The sequence below is a fragment of the Carassius auratus genome, linkage group LG44F, assembly GCF_003368295.1.
Source record: "Carassius auratus strain Wakin linkage group LG44F, ASM336829v1, whole genome shotgun sequence".
Lineage (NCBI taxonomy): Eukaryota > Metazoa > Chordata > Actinopteri > Cypriniformes > Cyprinidae > Carassius > Carassius auratus.
In genome coordinates, this window is record NC_039298.1 from 4,349,380 (window position 1) to 4,370,222 (window position 20,843).

Here is a 20,843-nt window from a genome sequence, read left to right on the forward strand (position 1 = left end):
GAGCACAGGAAAGTTTACATGTGAGATCTTACAGAGATGACAAGGGCCATAAATCAATCTGATTAGCCTTCTCTAAAAACACACATGACATGGCCTTAGAAAATATTTCATAAAATTCACAGTTTTACAGATTCGATTATGAAATTTTTTATGAAGTCTTGGAAGACTTGTGGCCTTAGCTACACTGTGTTTTCAAACTCATTTCCTACATCAACATTTTTTTAAATACATTTAAAACATATGTTTTTAATATTTTTATTTTTGTTTTTATGTTTGAGCTTATATATCTCTATTATCATAACAGTCTGAGTGATTCTGATTCCTGAACAGTAAACTTTAAAGTGTCAGCTTTGTGAACAAAGGTTGATTATGTATCTAGTCAGAAAGAATCATGAGCAGAAACCTTTTTATTTTGGGTATGTAATTTCGGTCTCCATGCCAAAAAAGGGGGGTTACTAGTAAGGGGTTAAACAACGGCATTTTAAGTCAAGGGAAGGAGGTTTTTTTTAAGAAGTGGTGGGATGTGGGAATTACGAGAGTCAGAGATGTTTTATATGAATTCAAAGAGGGGTTTTTACCAGTGCAATACATTGTGGATGTGATGGAGGAGGCAAAGGAGGATTATAGCAGACGAGAGATAACAAACAAGTATGACGTAATTAAGAATGCAATACCTCAAGAGTGGATAAACAGAATTGACAACATGGAAGAAGAGAAACCTGGGAAAGATGTGTATGTGAGGCTAGGGGAAAAACTGTGTGCTTTTAATGAATGTACTGTGAAAATGTTTTATTGTGTTTTTAGAGATACTGTTTTTAAGAAGCCTGTTGTAAACGAATACTGGGTACGGTTGTACAATGATGTAAAAGAAGAGAATATATGGGGGAACATGAATGGTAAGATTGTACAGACGAAACTGGAGAATATGGAGTATTTTATCAGGAACAAAGCAGTATTTACAGATGTGATTTTAAACAAAATTGGGATGGAGGACAGTGCCACATGTAAAGTATGCCAAGATGCAGATGAAGGGTTTTTACACTTGTTTTTATATTGTGATGAGCTGAAAGTTTTTAATGAGAAATGTAAAAACATGATTTTAATTTTGAGAGGAGTTGAAATTGGGAAATTTGAATGGGAAAAGGTGTTCATGTTGGGAATTAATGAAAATTGTAAAAACAAGAAGATCATTAATTTACTTGTGATGTTGATGAAAAGTGCGGTATGGGAAAGAAGAGTAGTGGTGAAAAAAGAAAATGTTTTAATTCATGTGTGGGAAATGTTTAGGAGAAAAGTTGAGAAATATGTTGAATGTCTGTTTTATTACTTTAAGTTGGAGGGTACAATGAATCTTTTTAATTATGTTTTTACGCAGGAGGTCTTAAAGGTTTTAAATGACCTGGGGATGGAATTGTCATTTTTAAAAGATTAAACGATGTAACGGGTGTTTTTTAAGTTGTTATTTGTAAAATGTCTGACAGCCCAAAACGTTAGGAGTGTCTATGTTAAAGAAAGCTTATTATGTATCTTTGTATGTTAATAATTGATATGTATGTTTGAAGTGAATAATTTCTTTAATAAAAAAAAAGGCTATGCCCAATCTTGTCTGATCTCGGAAGCTAAGCAGGTTTGGGCCTGGTTAGTGCCTGGATGGGAGACCGCCTGAGAATGCCAGGTACTCTAAGCTATTTTGAAGTTTTTCACTTAGTATATAATAATTTTGCCAAAAAATAGAGTCAATGCCCGATCTCTGAATATAAGCAGGTTTGCGCCAGGTAAGTACATGGATGGGAGACTGCCTGGGAATATCAGGTGCTTTAAATTTTTGGATATTTTTCACGAATTATATAATAATCTTTCAAAAAAAAAAAAAAAAAAAAAAAAGAGTCAATGCCCGATCTCTGAATCTTAGCAGGTTTAGGTCTGGTTAGTACTTGGATGAGAGACCGCCAAGGAATACCAGGTGCTTTAAGCTTTTGGAATTTTTTCACTTAGTATATAATAAATTTGGCAAAAAAATAGAGTCAATGCCCGATCTCTGAATATAAGCAGGTTTGGGCCAGGTTAGTACATGGATGGGAGACTGCCTGGGAATACCAGGTGCTTTAAATTTTTAGATTTTTTTCACGAATTATATAATAATCTTGCAAAAAAAAAAAAAAAGAGTCAATGCCCGATCTCTGAATTTTAGCAGGTTTAGGTCTAGTTAGTACTTGGATGAGAGACCGCCAAGGAATACCAGGTGCTTTAAGCTTTTGGAATTTTTTCACTTAGTATATAATAAATTTGGCAAAAAATAGAGTCAATGCCCGATCTCTGAATATAAGCAGGTTTGGGCCAGGTTAGTACATGGATGGGAGACTGCCTGGGAATACCAGGTGCTTTAAATTTTTGGATATTTTTCACGAATTATATAATAATCTTGCAAAAAAAAAAAAAAAAGAAGAAGTCAATGCCCGATCTCTGAATCTTAGCAGGTTAAGGTCTGGTTAGTACTTGAATGATAGACCGCCAAGGAATACCAGGTGCTTTAAGCTTTTGGAATTTTTTCACTTAGTATATAATAAATTTGGCAAAAAATAGAGTCAATGCCCGATCTCTGAATATAAGCAGGTTTGGGCCAGGTTAGTACTTGGATGAGAGACCGCCTAGGAATACCAGGTGCTTTAAGCTTTTGGGGTTTCTTTCCTACTTTTATAATGCACTGGCGAGTAGATTGGCTGATCTTTAAATAGCCTTCTCTTTGCAGCAGTCTTCGCTTATGGCCATACCAGCCTGGCTATGCCCGTTCTTGTCTGATCTCGGAAGCTAAGCAGGTTTGGGCCTGGTTAGTGCCTGGATGGGAGACCGCCTGGGAATGCCAGGTACTCTAAGCTATTTTGAAATTTTTCACTTAGTATATAATAATTTTGCCAAAAAATAGAGTCAATGCCCGATCTCTGAATATAAGCAGGTTTGCGCCAGGTTAGTACATGGATGGGAGACTGCCTGGGAATATCAGGTGCTTTAAATTTTTGGATATTTTTCACGAATTATATAATAATCTTGCAAAAAAAAAAAAAAAAAAAACAGAGTCAATGCCCGATCTCTGAATCTTAGCAGGTTTAGGTCTGGTTAGTACTTGGATGAGAGACCGCCAAGGAATACCAGGTGCTTTAAGCTTTTGGAATTTTTTCACTTAGTATATAATAAATTTGGCAAAAAATAGAGTCAATGCCCGATCTCTGAATATAAGCAGGTTTGGGCCAGGTTAGTACATGGATGGGAGACTGCCTGGGAATACCAGGTGCTTTAAATTTTTGGATATTTTTCACAAATTATATAATAATCTTGCAAAAAAAAAAAAAAAAAAAGAGTCAATGCCCGATCTCTGAATCTTAGCAGGTTTAGGTCTGGTTAGTACTTGGATGAGAGACCGCCAAGGAATACCAGGTGCTTTAAGCTTTTGGAATTTTTTCACTTAGTATATAATAAATTTGGCAAAAAATAGAGTCAATGCCCGATCTCTGAATATAAGCAGGTTTGGGCCAGGTTAGTACTTGGATGAGAGACCGCCTAGGAATACCAGGTGCTTTAAGCTTTTGGGGTTTCTTTCCTACTTTTATAATGTACTGGCGAGTAGATTGGCTGATCTTTAAATAGCCTTCTCTTTTTAGCAGTCTTCGCTTATGGCCATACCAGCCTGGCTATGCCCGATCTTGTCTGATCTCGGAAGCTAAGCAGGTTTGGGCCTGGTTAGTACTTGGATGGGAGACCGCCTGGGAATACCAGGTTGTAAGCTTTTTGGAAATTTTTCACTTAGTATATAATAATTTTGCCAAAAAATAGAGTCAATGCCCGATCTCTGAATATAAGCAGGTTTGGGCCAGGTTAGTACATGGATGGGACACTGCCTGGGAATACCAGGTGCTTTAAATTTTTGGATATTTTTCACGAATTATATAATAATCTTGCAAAAAAAAAAAAAAAAAAAAGAGTCAATGCCTGATCTCTGAATCTTAGCAGGTTTAGGTCTGGTTAGTACTTGGATGAGAGACCGCCAAGGAATACCAGGTGCTTAAAGCTTTTGGAATTTTTTCACTTAGTATATAATACATATGGCAAAAAATAGAATCAATGTCCGATCTCTGAATCTTAGCAGGTTTAGGTCTGGTTAGTACTTGGATGAGAGACCGCCAAGGAATACCAGGTGCTTTAAGCTTTTGGGTTTTCCTTCCTACTTATATAATGTACTGGCGAGTAGATTGGCTGATCTTTAAATAGCCCTCTCTTTGCAGCAGTCTTCGCTTACGGCCATACCAACCTGAGGGCGCTAGAGAGCTACAGGAAGTGTTGGCTGCAGTTGGGAGAGGAAGGCTCTCCTCCATTTTGATTTTTGTGAGTTGTTTTTGGACTTTTAGTTTATTTTTGTGTGTGGTTTTTCAGTTTTAAACCACCTAACAGCAGCATCTTGCTGGCTGGAGGGTGGTTAATTTTTTCTTTTTTTTGTACAATGGATGGATTATTGGCAAACGACACTGGACTGGCTGGAGAGAGACGCATGGCAAACGACACTGGACTGGCTGGAGAGAGACGCATGGCAAACGACACCGGACTGGCTGGAGAGAGACGCATGGCAAACGACACCGGACTGGCTGGAGAGAGACGCATGGCAAACAACACTGGACAGGCTGGAGAGAGATGCATGGCAAACGACACTGGACTGGAGTATCGACAACGAGCAGGACACGGTAAAATTCAAGATGCAAGATGTGGTGAAAGGAAATACTTAAAGGAGGCAACTGTGATTGTGAATGTGGAGAATAGAATATAAGTGAGGTGAGAGCTGTGGATATTATTAAAGCGGTGACGGACAAATGTGGATATGGTAAAAAACTGGAGGTTTGGGGGGTTTCCCCAATTTCAAAAATAAAGCGGCGTGTTTATCCGGGCACCAGCATCGAGGATGGGACAAGATATGTAAAGGCGCGGTTTCCGAAGCAGGTGGCCTCCCTACCGTACAGCACAAAAATAGAAACGGCAGAGGGTCCACAATACTTTCGGGTGATGCACAGCCATCAGGTGAAGACTTGTCGGCTGTGCATGAGCCCAGATCATGTGGTGAAGGACTGCCCGGAGTTTAACTGCCATAAATGCGAGGAGAGAGGCCGCTGTGATGTGCCCGGATTGCAATTTGGTTTTAAATAAGTGTGAGTGTTGGATACAGGGTGAGGAGGAGGAGGAGGAGCAGCAGGTGGACGGCAGGTGCATGAACGAGACAACGAGCAGCGAGACGATGGAGAAAGAGTTTGAGGTGAAGGACTGGTATTAAATAAGGATATAGAACAACAGAAAGAGTGTAACAAACCCATCATACAAACACAACAGGAGGGGGGAATTTTGACAGAGATGGATTTGACTGACAGCTTGAAAAATGCTTTGGATACTATGGAACTGGATGATGAAAGGAATAAAGTATTGAGTGATGCACAACAGGAGGTAATTTTATGTACACCAATGAATGGGACGGACAGTGTGCTAAAGGAGATGGATGCGGTAGAAATTAATGATGCTACAAAAGAGTGTGAACAAGGAAAAGAAAATGAGGAGACGCAGGGGAAATCATCGAAAAGAAGAAGATCTGTAAAGGTAATGCCCAATCTAGATACTGCAAGAAAAAGAGTGCTTAAAGATGGTATTGAGTGTGCAAATAAGTATGAGCTGCTAAAGGGTTTGGAGGAGATGGACTGAGTTTATGGGTTTTATGCATGTTTTTATATGTTTTATGCTTTTAAGAATTGTTACTTTTAATGCTAGAGGGCTTTCGAACGTAGGAAAATTTGAAAAAGTGAAAGAAATGTGTAAAGGAGAGGATGTGATTTTATTGCAAGAAACTAACTGGAGGGAAGAGTACATGACTGAAATAAGGAAAAGGTGGAGCGGAGAGATTTTTTATAACAATGGTGATGAGAGGCTGGGAAGAGGAGTTGCGATTTTAATAAAAGAAAACTGTGGGGTATCATGTAAAACAATATATAATGACGTAGATGGGAGATGTATTGCGGTTGAAATGGAGTATGAGGAGAAAAAACTTATTGTAGTTAATATTCATGCACCGACTGTAGAGAATGAAAAGAGGAAATATTTTAATGTATTAAGAGATTTTTTTTAAAAGCATAAAGAGGTTATTATGATGGGTGATTTTAATACCATTTTCAGTAAATTAGAAATGGGTGAGGGAATGGTTTTTAAAAATGATAAAGGAAGAAAAGAACTGAAATTATTAATGGGAGAAAATAATATAATTGATGTATGGAGAGAAAGAAATGAAAAAAGAAAGAATATTCAAGGAGGCAACTAGGAGGGAATTTTATGTGTAAGACAAGGATTGATTTTATTTTATGTACAATGAACATTGAAGGATTTATCTGTAACATTAAATATGAAGAATCAAGCTTAAGTGACCATAAACCAATTTTTATGCAAGTAGACTGGAGTCCAGTGACAAGAGGGCCGGGGGTATGGGTTTTAAATGTAGAGGTTTTGAAGAATGAGGAGTATGTTTTAAGTATTAAAAAATTATTGAAAAAGAAAAGTATAATGAAATGTACAGTGAAGATAAAAGGATATGGTGGGAAAATTATTTTAATTATTTAGTAAAAAAAATCACAATAAAGTATTGCAAATAAATACAGATATGTAAGGGGAAGAAGGAGAGAGGGAAAGAAATTAAATGAGAATGGGAAAGATATACAAAAAATAAAAGAATTGGAGGGAATATTGAAAGAGATGGAAGAGAAAAAATATGAAGGTGCAAGACTAAGAAGTAAAGCTAAATATACTGTGGAGCGTGAAAAATGTACAAAGGTTTTCTTTGATCTAGAAAAAATAAGAGGGAAAGCTGGAATGATTAAAGAAGTAAGAGGAAAAACTGGTGTAGTGGTGGAAACAAATGAGGAAATATTAAAAGTAGTTAAAGCATATCATACTCCTCTACGTCCGCTACGTTCTCAAAACTCAGGCAATTTGATAATACCTAGAATATCAAAATCAACTGCGGGCGGCAGATCCTTTTCCTATTTGGCGCCTAAACTCTGGAATAACCTACCTAACATTGTTCGGGAGGCAGACACACTCTTGCAGTTTAAATCTAGATTAAAGACCCATCTCTTTAACCTGGCATACACATAACATACTAATATGCTTTTAATATCCAAATCCGTTAAAGGATTTTTAGGCTGCATTAATTAGGTAAACCGGAACCGGAAACACTTCACATAACACCACTTTCTACATCATTAGAACAGGACAACTAGAGCCCCAGATACAGATCCCCTGTAAAGACCTTGTTTCAGAGGAGCACCAGGACAAGACCACAGGAAACAGATGATTCTTCTGCACAATCTGACTTTGCTGCAGCCTGGAATTGAACTACTGGTTTCGTCTAGTCAGAGGAGAACTGGCCCCCCAACTGAGCCTGGTTTCTCCCAAGGTTTTTTTCTCCATTCTGTCACCGATGGAGTTTCGGTTCCTTGCCGCTGTCGCCTCTGGCTTGCTTAGTTGGGGTCACTTCATCTACAGCGATATCATTGACTTGATTGCAAATAAAAACAGACACTATTTAAACTGAACAGAGATGACATAACTGAATTCAATGATGAACTGCCTTTAACTATCATTTTGCATTATTGAGACACTGTTTTCCAAATGAATGTTGTTCAGTGCTTTGACGCAATGTATTTTGTTTAAACCACTATATAAATAAAGGTGATTGATTGATTATGAAAACCTGTTTAGTACTGAGGGGTTGAGGAAAGAAGAGAAATTGGAGTTACTAAATCAAATAAAAACAACATTAGGAGAAGTAGACAAAAAAGAGTGTGATGAAGAGATAAGAAGAAGAGATAAAAAGAGCAATAAGTGAATTAAACAAAAATAAGAGTCCAGGTATAGATGGTTTGGGGAGTGAATTTTATATCGTTTTTAAAGATTTTTTAATCTTAATTTAAAATAAGTATATGAAGAGATTTTTAAAAAAGAGGAAATGAATCAGAGAATGGGGATGGGATTATTAAAGTTGATATAAAAAAGAAAAGGAGATAAAGTAGACTTAAAAAATTATAGACCAATTACAATGCTGAATACAGATCTGAAAATTATAACAAAAGTTTTAGCCAACAGATTGAAAGAGGTAATGCCAACCATAATTGAAACAAATCAAGTGTATTAAGTTAAAGGGAAAGATATAACTTTAAGTATAATAGATAGGATAAAATATATGGAAGAAAAAAAAATTATATGTTATTAGTTTGGATTTCGAAAAGGCTTTTGATAGAGTGGAGCATGAATATTTATTTGGAATTTTAAGAAGGTACGGGTTTGGGGAAAATTTTATCAAGTGGATTACAATTTTATATAGGGGAGCAATAACAAGAATACAGTGTAATGGTTTTTTAACTGAATGTTTTAAAATTACTAGATCAATAAGACAAGGATTTCCATTATCAGTGCTTTTCTATTCTTTAGTTGCAGAACCATTGGGATTAGCTATTAAAATAGATGAAGACATAAGAGGGATAAACACAGAAGGAAGTGGGGGAAATGAAAAATTATTTCAATATGCAGATGATACAACAATAATAGTTAAAGATATAGAGAGTGTTAATAAAGTAATGGAAGTAGTACAGATGTTTTGTAGGGGATCAGGAGGTAAGATAAATGAAGAAAAAACTATATATATGAGATTTGGAGGAGTGACTGTTTTAACAGATTCTTTTCATTTTAAAGAAACAAAAGAAATAAGTATTTTAGGGGTTCTAATGGGAAAAGAACAAAGGAATGTTAAAGAAAAAAATGTGGGAAGAAATAGGAGGAATTGAAAGAAGGTTATTTTTTTGGAAATTGAGGACTTTAAGTTTAAAAGGGAAAGTTTTAATTTTAAATGTGTTAATGGTGTCAAAATTGTGGTATGTTTTATATATGACTGCTATGCCAATGTGGGTGGAGAAAAGGTTGAAAAAATGTTTTTTAGATTTTTTATGGAATAGTAAACCGTCAAGAATTGCATATAGTACATTAATAGGAGAAGCAGGGAAGGGAGGGATGGGATTAATTGATGTAGAACAGAGAAAAAATAGCTTAAGAATTAAAATAGTAAAAAAATATCTGGATGAGCGTCCCAAAACAGCATGGAAAAGGACAATGGAGTATTTTTTAAACAAATGTGGGGATTTTAACATGGGGGATGGAATTTTATGGATGAAAACGAAGAATTGGATAACAGAAAGATTACCAGAGTTTTATAGAGAAATGTTTAGTGCCTGGGGAAAATTTTTAGACAAAGTAGAGTATGATCCACATGGGAGAGAAAACATTTTAAATCAACCTCTGCTTTTAAACAAAAACATTTTAAAACAAGACAAAGAAATGTTTTTAAAGAAATGAATGGATGTGGGGATAAGAAGAGTGAGAGATGTTTTGTATGAATTTAAAGAAGGATTTTTACCAACACAATTTATTGTGGATGCAATGGAGGAGGCAAAAGAAGATTACAGTGAACAAGAAATAAAAAATAAATATGAAATCATTAAAAATGCAATACCTAAAGAGTGGATTAAAAGAATAGAAAGGATGGAAGGAGAACCCAAAGAGAAATGTATTAATGTTAAATTAGGGGAAAAACTGTATGATTTTAAGGAATGTACTGTGAAAATGATTTATTATGCTTTTAGAGATTATGTTTTTAAAGAGCCGATTGTAAATGGATACTGGGTGCAGAAATTAAAAGATTTAAAAAATTGGAATGTTTGGAGTATTTTATAAGGCATACAGTGGTTTTTACTGATGTTATTTTAAATAAAATAGGAATGGAAGAATATGCTCTGTGTAAAGTGTGCCAGGAAGAGGAAGAGGGGATTTTACATGTTTTTACAGTGGAGAGAGCTAGAGGACTTTTAAGGAAATATAAATGTTTAATAAAAGATGTGACTGAGGAGTGAGATGAAAATGGAATGGAATGGAACAGAGTTGTGATGTTTGGTTGGAAAAAAAGGGTCAAAACAAAAGTTTCATTAATCTGTGTGTAATGCTAATGAAAAGTGCAATATGGGACCAAAGAACGGTGGCTAAAAAGGAAAAAATTGTGTTGGATGTTTGGAGTGTGTTTAAAAGAAAAACAGAATTATATATTGAAAGACTGTATGTGTACTTTAAAGGTGTAAAGAATTTAGACTCTTTTTATGATGTTTTTACCCCGAAAGTTTGTTGTGTTTTAAACGATTTAATGTGGAAGTTGCCAGAAAGTGGAAGAGTTTTTTAAATTATCGATGTAAAGGAAAGATGTGTAATGTAGAGATGTGTAAAGACGATGTTCTGTATTTTCTATTGACTGTGTTTAATCTATTGTATTTTATTGATTGAAATTTCTTAATAAAAAAAAAAAAAAAAGGGTATGCCTGATCTCGTCTGATCTCGGAAGCTAAGCAGGTTTGGGCCTGGTTAGTACTTGGATGGGAGACCACCTGGGAATACCAGGTGCTGTAAGCTGTTTGGAAATTTTTCACTTAGTATATAATAATTTTGCCAAAAAATAGAGTCAATGCCAATCTCTGAATATTAGCAGGTTTGGGCCAGGTGGATGGGAGACCGCCTAGGAATACCAGGTGCTTTAAGCTTTTGGGTTTTCTTTCCTACTTATATAATGTACTGGCCATTAGATTAGCTGACAAAAGACTGAAGGATATAAAAGAGATAGAGAATTCACTCGTATGCAAAGAAGTAGTCTACTGAAGGTAAAACCAAATATTGACTGTGCTAGAAAGAGAAAAGAAAAAATTAAAGAAAAAGCTACATTTAGAGGGAAATATGAGGTGGAGAAATATAGTGAAATATAGTGGAGGAAGAGGAAGAAAAATGAAATGATGAATATTTTTAAATATTTATTATCTTTAATGGTCTTAAGAATTATATCTTGGAGTACAAGAGGTTTGTTGAATGTTGTGAAATTTGAAAAAAAAATGAAAGAAATGTGTAAAGAGGAAAATATAATTGTATTACTAGAAACAAATTGGAAAGATGAATTAATGGAAGATTTTTTAGAAAAAAGATGGAATGGGCAAATAATATATAATAATGGGGATGGAAGAAAAGGAAGGGGAGTAGCAATTTTAATTGATAAGTATATGAAGGATAAATGGAATGAGGTATTTGATGATAAAAATTGAAAATGTTTAGCAGTAGAAATAAGTAGTGAGGATTAAACTTTTTTTATGCAACTTAATGATTTAAGGAGTTTTACAGTAAAGTATAAGAAAGTAATTTTAATTGGTGATTTCAATACAGTTTTTAGCAAAATGGATATGGCAGAAGGAATGGTTTATAGAACAGATACTGCAAGAAAAGAGCTGAATGTTTTAATGGAAGAAAATGACTTAATTGATATATGGAGGGACAGGAATGAAAAAAGAAGAGAATATTCAAGAAGACAATTAATAATTTTGATTATGTGTTAAACACAAGATTTTTAGAGCAATATATTGAAAAGGTGTACTATAAGGAAACAACATTAAGTGATCATAGTTTTGTGTTTATTTTGATGGATTTTAATAAAATGGAGAGGGGGCCAGGAGTTTGGATTTTAAATGCAGAAATTTAAAAAAATGAATCTTATAGAATGGAAACAGAAAAAAATATAGACAAAGAAAAGGAAAGTAGTTTGTTTGTAGAAAACAAAAGGATATGGTGGGATAATGTAAAATACGAAATAAAGAAATCTACAATAAAATATTGTAAAATTCTACAACGAGTTAAGAAACAAAAAGAAAGGAATATCAGAAAAGAATTAAATGAAGAATTAAGTAAAGAGGACATTGATGTGCAGAAGGTTGTTTTGTTAGAAGAGGACTTAAGTAAAATAGAGGAGGAAAAGTATAGAGGTGCAATGAAAAGAAGTAAGGCAAAATATACTGTGGAGGGAGAAAAATGCACAAAATTATTTTTTTAATCTAGAAAGAAGTAGGAAAATGGCAGAAACGATAAAAGAAATAAAATGCAAAGATGGAAGGAAAGTAAAAGAAACAAAAGAAATATTAAAGGAGGTAAAAGATTTTTATGAAGAATTGTTTAAGACACAAGGAATAGATGATGGGGAAAAAGACTGTATATTGGAGACGATAACGGCTACAGTTAATAATCAAGACAAAGAAGCGTGTGATGAGGAGATAAAAATAGAAGAGATAGAAGAAGCAACTAATCAATTAAAGGTGAATAAAAGTCCAGGTATAGATGGAATAACAAATGAGTTTTATAAAGCTTTTAAGGATAAATTATTGAAAATACTAAAACAAGTGTATGATGAGATTTTTAAAAAGGGAGAGATTAATCAAGCAATGAAAATGGGTCTAGGGAAAATAATATTCAAGAGAAAAGGGGAAAGGGAGGATTAAAAAAATTATAGACCAATCACTATGCTAAATGTAGATTTTAAAATTTTAGCAAACAGACTGAAAAGAGTGTTACCTAAGATAATTTTATCTAATCAAGCATATGGAGTTCAGGGGAAAAATATATCAGATACAGTTAGCAACATAAGGGATGTGATAAGTTATATGAATGAAGAAAAGAAGATTGGATAATGTGATAAGCATGGATTTTGAAAAAGCGTTTGATAGGGTGGAGCATGAGTTTTTATTTGCGAGTTTAAAACGTTTTGGTTTTGGGGGGAATTTTAGAAAATGGATTAAGATCTTGTATAAAGATGCAATGAGTTTTATTAAATGTAATGTTTTTTTAACGGATGCTTTTAAGATAACTAGATCCATAAGGCAGGGCTGTCCATTGTCAGCACAGTTGTATTCCTTGGTGGCAGAGTCTCTAGGAATGATGATTAAAAAGGATCAAAGAATAAAAAGTATAAATATTGAAAATGGAAGGGAAGGACAAAAGATTTTTCAGTACGCTGATGATACCACCTTGATAATAGAAGATTTAGAGAGCATTAGAATAGCAATGGAACTCATGCAGAAATTTTGTAAAGCAACAGGTGCAAAGATAAATGTGGAAAAAACTGCTTTTATGAGATTTGGAGAAGTGCCAGCATTACCAGCTTGCATTGCTTTTAACGAAAAGGAAGAAATTAAGATTTTAGGAGTAAATTTGAGGAAAGATGAAAAGAGGTCAAGAGATAAAAAATGGGAGGAGATTGTGGTATAAATGAAAAGAAGATTGTTTTTTTGGAAAGTGAGAGATTTGGAGTTGAAAGGAAGAGTTCTAATTGTTAATAGTGTAATGCTCTCTAAGATGTGCTATAATTTATCTGTAACTGCAATGCCAATGTGGGTAGAACAGAGAGTAAAGAGTATTGTGTTGGATTTTTTATGGAGTAATAAGCCTCCTAGAATTGCACATAAAACTTAAATTGGTTCTCAAGAAGAAGGAGGGTTGGGGTTAATGGATGTTGCGCAGACGAAGAAGAGTATGAGAGTGAAAACTGTAAAGAAATATCTAAATAGAGAAAAGATGGAGGAATGGAAAGTAATAATTACAGTTTTTTTCAATCGCTAACAAGCGCTTAACCATACTTCAGATACTTTTTCTAAACTCTTAACACAGACTCACACCTACAAAACACAATTGGCCAAATGGATCATTTTCTTCTCAAAAACACATTTTGTTAAATATATACTAAACCTTCATTTCAAAATAGAACACATCTTTATCTGCACACACCAACTTTACCAAAACACTGGAAATCTGACTCAAAATTAAATTATTCTGTCAAAGAATAACACTTGTTTTCACCTCACAAGGTACATACAGTCAATCAAAGTACACCAGGTTTCAAAATACTGGCTATTGTTGACATCAGTGCATCTCTCACTGCTCCTGCTCCTCTCACTTCTCCTGCTCCTCTCACTGCATCTATCATTGCTCCTGCTCCTCTCACTGCATCTCTCACTGCTCATGCTCCTCTCACTGCATCTCTCACTGCTCCTCTCACTGCTCCTGCTCCTCTCACTTCTCACTGCATCTCTCACTGCTCCTGCTCCTCTCACTGCTCCTGCTCTTCTCCCTGGGCCCCTTGCTCTTATTCTTCCTCGTCCATACATTACAGTGTTTCTCTTTTTCTGTTTCTGTTTCCAAAAACATCACTCTTCAAAGTCCTCCTTTTATTGTATAAGTTTATTGTCTAAAAAATAAGCCCTGCCATTGAGTCTAAGCCAGATTGGAATCAGTTGTGGTTGGCCCATTTAAAATTAAATTATTCTGTCAAAGAATAACACTTGTTTTCACCTCACAAGGTACATACAGTCAATCAAAGTACACCAGGTTTCAAAATACTGGCTATTGTTGACATTACTAAAACTGCATTGACTTTTATGTTTCAGTTTTACAGGTATTTGCATGCAAAACATGCAATTCACTGTTTTACACTAAATTTATTGGTTTGGAACTGTATGTCCAAATGTACAGTAATGTTCACATTCAAAAGCATTCCAGTAAAAAGCTATTTTTCCCTTTACTGTTTACTGCAGGAGGCAGTACAGTAGAAACACAGTATGATAGAACAGAACAGGCTCGACAGTATTGCTTACAGTGAACAAAATATCAATGAAACACATAAGAGCATTCTGAACATAAAACAACAACATCAAAAAGCCCAGATAAAAAAGGGGGGCAACAAAACAATCTCTCACTGCTCCTGCTGCTCTCACTGCTCCTCTCACTGCTCCTGCTCCTCTCACTTCTCCTGCTCCTCTCACTGCTCCTGCTCCTCTCACTTCTCCTGCTCCTCTCACTGCTCCTCTCACTCTTCCTGCTCCTCTCACTGCTCCTGCTCCTCTCACTTCTCCTGCTCCTCTCACTGCTCCTCTCACTGCTCCTGCTCCTCTCACTTCTCCTGCTCCTCTCACTGCTCCTGCTCCTCTCTTTTCTCCTGCTCCTCTCACTGCTCCTCTCACTCTTCCTGCTCCTCTCACTGCTCCTCTCACTGCACCTGCTCCTCTCACTGCTCCTGCTCCTCTCACTGCATCTATCACTGCTCCTGCTCCTCTCACTGCATCTCTCACTGCTCCTGTTCCTCTCACTGCTCCTCTCACTGCATCTATCATTGCTCCTGCTCCTCTCACTACATCTCTCACTGCTCACGCTCCTCTCACTGCATCTCTCACTGCTCCTCTCACTGCTCCTCTCACTGCTCCTGCTCCTCTCACTTCTCACTGCATCTCTCACTGCTCCTGCTCCTCTCACTGCATCTCTCACTGCTCCTCTCACTGCTCCTGCTCCTCTCACTGCATCTCTCACTGCTCCTGCTCCTCTCACTGCATCTCTCACTGCTCCTCTCACTGCTCCTGCTCCTCTCACTTCTCACTGCATCTTTCACTGCTCCTGCTCCTCTCACTGCTCCTGCTCTTCTCACTGGGCCCCTTGCTCTTATTCTTCTTCGTCCATACATTACAGTTTTTCTCTTTTTCTGTTTCTGTTTCCAAAAACATCACTCTTCAAAGTCCTCCTTGTATTGTATAAGTTTATTGTTTAAAAAATAAGCCCTGCCATTGAGTCTAAGCCAGATTGGAATCAGTTGTGGTTGGCCCAATTTAAACAACATAAATCAGCTAAGATGTATTGTTTTTGAACTGATATCATTGCAGAAGCAGAGGTTTTTATACTGTATCTAAGGTTTGGAACATTGTTTTTGCTATTGTGGGATGTTGTGTGTTAACATTTGTAAATACTGCAAAAACGATCCATAATTTTGTTGGGAGGTATAGCTTGTCTGTTCAGAATATGTAAGCATTGTGGAAATGTGTTCAGTGACTCCATATTGTGTGAAAACGACATGAAATGTGTGAATGGTATGGCCACAATAGATAGATGCTGTGCTAATTGTGTTTAGAGTTTTGAAAATGTGACAACTGCTTGGACAAATGCTTGTTAGCGACTGAAAAAAACTGTAAACATTTTTTAAATAAATGTTCAAATTTGAGAATAGGGGATGATATTTTATGGCTGAGAGTTAAAAAAGGAATGATAAAATGAATACCAGATTTTTATAAAGAGGTTTTAGAGGCATGGAGGGATTTCTCACCACATATTGATTTTAAGCTACAAGGAAGAGAAACAATTTTGAATCAACCTCTATTATTAAATGCAAAGATTACTACAGATGGAACAGATGTGTTTTTTAAGAAGTGGCTAGATTAAGAGATGTTTTATACGAGTATAAAAATGGGTTTCTTCCTCTTCAGTTTGTCTTTGATGCTTTAGAAGAACAAAAGATGATTTCAATGTCAGTACTTTAAAGAAACAGTATGATGTTGTAAAGAAAGCAATACCAAAAGAGTGGATTGAAATAATAGAGAGTGGGGAAAAAGAGGAAGAGAAAGTAGAAGTGTCTTTTAAAGTTGGGAAGAAGGAAAATGATTTTAACTCTTGTACTCTGAAGATGTTTTATACGTGTTTTAGGGAATCTGTTTTCACAAAACCAAAAGTAAATGAGTTTTGGATTGATCATTTTCCTGGATTGGATGAAAATAATATATGGAGGAATGTTAAGTGGAGGTTTTTAGATGTAAAAATGGAAGCGTTGGATTATTTTATAAGGCATAAAGTCGTTTTTTCCGAGATGAAGCTTTGTAAAATTGGTTTGACACAAAATGCTTTGTGTAAAGTATGTAAAAAAAGAGGATGAAGGATTTTTACATTGTTTTATATTGTGATGAATTGAAAGATTTTTTTATGATTTTAAAAGGTTTGATAAATCAGCTAAGAGAAAAAGAAGATATTCCAAACTAGGACGAGTTGATAATAATGGGACTGAATGAAAACTGTACAAATAAGGAGGTGGTCAATATATGTATATCTATGGGGAAGTATGTGACATGGAAAAGAAGAAACATAGTGAGAAACAAAGACTGTAAAATAGACAAATGGGGATATTTTAAAAAGAGAATGGAAGAATATTTGCAGATGTTATATGTGTATTGTAAGATGGAAAGGAGAATGGATGTTTTTTTTTTAATAAAATGATCTCAGGTAATGTACAAAATGTGTAAAGGAATTGTAAAATTGAGTTCCCTGGAATGTTGTAAATGAATTGAAAAAAAAAAAAGAAAAAAAAAAACCTATACCCGATCTCGTCTGATCTCGGAAGCTAAGCAGGTTTGGGCCTGGTTAGTACTTTGATGGGAGACCGCCTGGGAATAGCAGGTGCTGTAAGCTTTTTGGAAATTTTTCACTTAGTATAAAATAATTTTGCCAAAAAATAGAGTCAATGCCCAATCTCTGAATATTAGCAGGTTTGGGCCTGGTTAGTACATGGATGGAAGACTGCCTGGGAATACCAGGTGCTTTAAACTTTTGGGAAATATTTCACGAATTATATAATAATCTTGCAAAAAAAAAAAAAAAGAGTCAATGCCCGATCTCTGAAACTTAGCAGGTTAAGGTCTGGTTAGTACTTGGATGAGAGACCGCCTAGGAATACCAGGTGCTTTAAGCTTTTGGGTTTTCTTTCCTACTTATATAATGTACTGGCGAGTAGATTGGCTGATCTTTAAATAGCCCTCTCTTTGCAGCAATCTTCGCTTACAGCCATACCAACCTGGCTATGCCCGATCTCTGAATCTTAGCAGGTTTAGGTCTGGTTAGTACATGGATGGGAGACTGCCTGGGAATAGTAGGTGCATTAAGCTTTTTGGAAATTTTTCACTAATTATTTAATAATCTTGCAAAAAAAAAACAAAAATAGAGTCAATGCCCGATCTCTGAATCTTAGCAGGTTTAGGTCTGGTTAGTACTTGGATGAGAGACCGCCTAGGAATACCAGGTGCTTTAAGCTTTTGGGTTTTCTTTTCTACTTATATAATGTACTGGCGATTAGAGTGGCTGGTCTTTAAATAGCCCTCTCTTTGCAGCAGTCTTCGCTTACGGCCATACCAACCTGAGGGCGCTAGAGGGAGTAAGCGATCAACAGGAAGTGTTGAAGAAGGGTGAAGGGTGAAGAAGGTTCACCCAAAATTGTTTGTGTTTTTTTTTTTTTTTTTGGTTATTTGAGTCTTAATAATTGTTTTTGTTTCAATTGTTGGTTATTTTTGTTACTTGTTCTCCGAATACAGCATAGCTGTTTAAGAGGGATCATTTTGTTTTTGTTTTCTTTATTTTTGAAAAATGTACGGAACTACGGCAACAGACATGGACTTGGCACGAGGAACATGGCGGCAACTGGCAAACCGACTGTAAAAAAATAGACGAGAAAAAGATGGGCCTGAAAGGAGATGTAAAAGAACCTACAGTAGTAGTGGATTTGACTGAAGTGCAAGAAGGAAAAGCATAAGACATAATACAAGCACTGAAAGATAAGTTGTGTGAGAAAAATACAAGCTGTTAGACACAAAATGATGAAAGAGTACGAAATTAAGTTTGAAAAGGAAGAAGATATTGAAAATCTGAACGAAGGATTGATGATTAAAGGAAAACTATGTGAAATGAAAAATTTTAATAACAGAGAATTTGTTGTCTCTTTCATGCATCTGCCTGCAGAGATTCTACAGAAGCTGGAGGGATGGGGGGTAACTCCTGTCTCTCAGATAAGAATAAGATTTTATTCCGGCACAGACATTGAAGATGGAGCGAGGTTCCTTAATGTACAGTTCCCAAAAGAAGTGGCCCCCTTGCCCTACAGTACTCGAATTGAAATGGAAGATGGTCCACAATACTATAGAGTGATACATAGCAAGCAGGTGAGAACCTGCAGGTTGTGTATGAGCCCTGATCATGTGATGAAGGACTGTCCAGACCTTAAATGTTTTAAATGCGCAGAAACAGGCCACTTCGCGTGGGACTGTAAGCTGGTGAGGTGTCCAGACTGCAATTGTGTACTGGACAAATGCGAGTGCTTGTATGGAGACCAGCAAAATGGAGAAGAGAGGGGGAGTGGGCAGATGCATGAGACAGACAATGAAGAGGAGCAAAGGGAAGACACCAGAGCAATGCAAAGAGAGGACAACGTAAGCAAGGACAATGACAATGAGATTGAAAAGACTGAGTTAACACAGGGCATTGTGGAAATGGAGATACAGATGGAGTTAAACGAGGTTGGACAAGCAGAAATGGAAGAGCCAGAAGAGACTGAATGGATAGGTGAGACGGACAGAAAGGACAAAGACAGTGAAAACGTGCAGAGACAGCACTGCAGGTACATCCAATAAAAGAAGAAGAAAGGTTAAGGTAATACCCAATTTAGAGAAAGCTAAAAATAAAATGTGTAAACAAAGTAACGAGCTGAAAGAAGACTGTGGAAGAAGTGCAATAGAGGGGGAGGAAATAGGATAACGAAATTATGATGCTAAAGTTGGTCTTTTTTGTCTTTTTTAATTGTTTGGAAAATTGTTACTTTTAATGCAAGAGGGTTAATGAATGACGTGAAATTTGAAAAAGTCAAGGAACTGTGCAGGGATGAAGATGTGATTTTATTGCAAGAAACAAACTGGAAAGAGAGTGTAATGGAGGATTTTAAATAAAAGATGGGAAGGGGAATTATTTTTTAATAATGTGGAGGGAAAAATAGGAGGAGTTGCGATGTTAATAAGAAAAGATAGAGGTATCAGGTCAAAGCAAATGTATAATGACACAAAAGTTAAATGCATGGCTGTAGAAATTAAGATGAATGAAGATGATTTTATTTTAGTAAACGTACATGCTCCAAATGAAGAAATAGAAAAGAAAAAATATTTTAATGTAATAGCTGAGTAAATGGGAAAATGGAAGAGGGTAATAATTGCCGGGGATTTTAACATTGTTTTTAGTAAAATGGATATGGAATGGTTTTTAAATCGGATGGGGGAAGAAAGGAGTTAATGTCATTGATGGATGAGAAGAACATGATTGATGTGTGGAGAGAAAGAAATGGGAAAAAGAGGGAATTTACAAGAAGACAGCTGGTAGGGAATTTTATGTGTCAAACTAGAATAGACTACTTTTTAAGTACTAGGAATTTGGAATGTTTTATTGATGAAGTGTTTTATAAGGAACGACTAAGTGATCACAAAATGGTGCAAATGAGAATGGATTTTAAAAAGGAAATGAGGGGACCAGGGGTATGGATTTTAAACACTGAAGTTTTAAAGGAAGAGTTTTAAAAAAAAGAGATAGAAAATAAATTAGATGAGGGGAAAAAAGACTTGATGTATATAGAAGATAAAAGGCAATGGTGGGAAAACATGAAATATGACAAAGAAATATGTAATGAGTTACTGTAAAAGGTAAAAAGAACAAAGGAACAAGAAATGAGAAAGACGTTAAGAGAGCAGTTAAATAAAAATGAAGTAAACGTGCAAAGAGTAATTGAAGTGGAGGAAAAGTTGAGGAAAATAGAAGAATGGAAATATAAAGGGGCGACGTTAAGAAGTAAAGCTAAATATACAGTAGAAGGGGAGAAATGTAGTAGATTATTTTTTAACCTTGAGAAAAGCAGGGTGAAGGCGGGAATAATTAAATAACTTAGGAATAAGGAAGGACAAGCTCTTTTAAGCATGGAGGGGATTTCAAAGGAAATAAGCACATATTATGAAGAACTTTTTAGATCAGAGGAAGGGGATGAGGAAAAAAGGAACATTTTGTTACAACAGATAACATGAAAAGTCGGTGAGGGGGATATAAAGGAATGTGATAAGGGAATAACAACTGAACAAATTATGCAAGCAATAAATCAGCTAAGTGTGAAGAAAAGCCCAGGGCCCGTATTCATAAAGATTCTAAGAGTCCTCTCAGGAAACTCTTAATATAGCTTAAAAAACTTTTACGTAGGAGTCTTAGCTTAAGAGCGATTCAGGACCAATCTGACAGCAACTCTGAGTAAGGAAAAGACA

The 20,843-nt window shown here is 35.8% G+C and overlaps 2 pseudogenes; both read left to right on the forward strand.

Annotated features, from left to right (window-relative positions):
- Positions 1-2,757: 2,757 nt before the first annotated feature.
- On the forward strand, positions 2,758-2,876 carry LOC113068479 (uncharacterized; annotated as a pseudogene).
- A 788-nt stretch (positions 2,877-3,664) lies between these two features.
- On the forward strand, positions 3,665-3,781 carry LOC113068470 (uncharacterized; annotated as a pseudogene).
- Positions 3,782-20,843: the final 17,062 nt, after the last annotated feature.